The sequence below is a fragment of the Alnus glutinosa genome, chromosome 7, assembly GCF_958979055.1.
Source record: "Alnus glutinosa chromosome 7, dhAlnGlut1.1, whole genome shotgun sequence".
Classification (NCBI taxonomy): Eukaryota; Viridiplantae; Streptophyta; class Magnoliopsida; order Fagales; family Betulaceae; genus Alnus; species Alnus glutinosa.
In genome coordinates, this window is record NC_084892.1 from 13,060,492 (window position 1) to 13,063,179 (window position 2,688).

Consider the following 2,688-nt stretch of genomic DNA (forward strand, 5'->3'; position numbering starts at 1 on the left):
CTTGGTAGGAGTTCTATTTAGCCCTTGGCACCATTTGTTTCGACGAAAAATGTTTACGGTTGAAAACTACTTTTAGCGAAATCATTTTTTCAGGAAAATTATTTCAGTTGAAAACTTCTTCCGGTATTTGGTTCGTATGGAAAATCAACATCAGCGGGCAACCTCTGGCGATAGTGGCAGTTGGCAACCTCCGGTGGTGACAGGAATGAACTGTGAGAGAGCACATGCGAGGAGTTCAAACTCAGAAAACGGTTTACGATTTTTTTTTTTACAAAAAAAAAAACCCTTTTATGGAAATTAAAAAAGGTTTTTTTAGTCAATCGAAAATGTTTTCAGTTTGACCATGATTTTTGGTTGTTTCAAACACCGAAAAATAAGAAAAATATTTTTTAGAAAATATTTTACGTCGAAACAAATGAAACCTTTATATAATAGATTATCTATGTTAAAATTCAAAAGGCTGCGTAAATATTTTTGAACTATAAATCAATCACCAATGGTACTTGCTGTAAATCAAAAAGTATGTAACATTATTTGAGAGCTTACAGTACTTCTGTTTGTTATCCTCTATTCCCACTAGAAGTACAGAAATCTCGAGTTGATTGTAATAACTACCTTACTAATTAACATGTTAGTTTGTGCTTTTACACCAAGATAATCAATGGTTTTGGTAGTTCATAAATATTCTTTTGAATTATGAGAATATTTGGGTCGAGTGCACTTGTGAGTGTTGTGTCCTACATTGAAAAAATTAAAAAAAAAAAAAAAAAAAAAAAAAAAAAAAAAGGAAAGAAAAAAAGAAAGAGTAGTTAATTTATCTAAGTGGACTCTAGCCTATTAGCTTAGGCTTTTGAGTTAGAAGTGGTATCCTAATATGTATATTAACTTACTCTTGGTTGCAATTGGTGCAATTCTTGTAGTTATGACACTCTTGGAATGGTAAAATGACTCACATGAGAGGGAGTTGATTCACATGTGAGTGCACGAATGAGTATTGTCTCACATTGAGGATAAAAAAAGTGAATATAATACTAAATTGGACCCAAGCCTATTAGCTTAGGCTTGGGGGCTAGAACTACTATCCTAATATGTATATTAATGTATAAATGAACTTAACGAGTTGAGTCGAGCTTACATGTGCTCTACTCATGAGTTTAAGTCGTTTAATAATCGAGGTTTAGTTTAGTGTTCAATTTTGCTCACTTATTAAACGAACCGAACTCGAGTTGAGCTTATTTGAATTGAGATTGAGCTTGAGCTTGTTTTTGAATGACTAGTTCGTTTACGCCCCACCAATCATAAATGAATTTTGTCTTTAAACTGTCGTTTGTTTGAATTTAGTCCTTCAAATTCAAAAAAAATGTCTCAATGTTACCTTATACCGAGAGATTATATGCATATATATGTATTTGTTTATGGAAGTTTAGACCCCATAAAAGCATGTGCACAAACATGTGTAATTGTTGTTTGCGTAGTAGTAACAGTAAAGCAATATAAGGGTAACATTGAAGAGCACTATTAAAATTTTAAGGATAGAATCAAAATAATATACGGTTCAAGGATGAAATTAAATTAGAACATTATGTTCACAGACTAAAATCATATTTTCGACCTCAATGATAAAATATGGTGGGTTAAAAAAAAAAGTTCACTTTCAATGAAAGACCTTCAAATAATATTTAAAAGAAAGAATTGACACCGGATCTCTTGTAGCTTTGTGGCTTGCTTACCTTGCTTCAAGGTTCAAGTCATGAGTTCGAGAGCTGGTGAGGGAGAGAAACGAGAGAGAGAGAGATATGACAACATGAGGTATTCTAAAATACCTCTCTTTTTTATTTGGGAAATGTCAACTGCATTTTCCAAGAAAATAGCTTCTTCCTTGATTTATTTCAGTTTTTTTTTTTTTTTTTTTTTAAAAAAAATATATATATTATGTTTACAATTAAACTTTTTTTGTTGCAAATTCCAGTTGACTTGAAGGTCAGGTGGTCTAATATTTCCTATTTGAAATTTAGTTTTTGTTATTGAGATAAATGCATTTTTGTTTATGTGGTGCTGAGTTTTAACAAATAGCTCCCTCAATTTTAGAAAGTGATTAATAACTTTTTGCCGTAAGTAAATAATAATAATAATAATAAGAAAACAAATTAGTTCATACCATTAAAAATGTTGAAAAAATCTATTAATGTGTTAAATGGGGGTTTGGACTTCGGCTTTGGTTTTGGCCACTCCCAAATAGCAAAAAAAAAAAAAATATTAGTAGGTGGCTGAACCACCTCCAATAGCTATAAGGGGTTTCGCCATTCCTTTTGGTAGTGTTAATGTGGCAAATTAACTGATTCTATCAACTTTTTTAACCCCAAGGAGTAGTTTGTTTGTTTGTTTTTTTTTTTTTTTTGCTCATTACATGAAGTAATTAATCTTTTTTAAAGCTAAAAGAATTTTTTTTTTTTTTTTTTTTTTTGTCAAAACCCCAAACCACATTACCCAAAAAAAAAAAAAAAAAAAAAATAAAATGCATTTATCCCTTTATTCTTTTCTTTTTGTTGGGTATAAATCCTAAATTTACTTGGGGATCCAATAATCCTGGTATATGTAGTTGGGTTGCACTAATTTGGACACAATATTCTCTTTATAATTGAAACAGTAGGTTTCTTTTCTTTTTTTGTCCCAAAGAAAATTCACTTT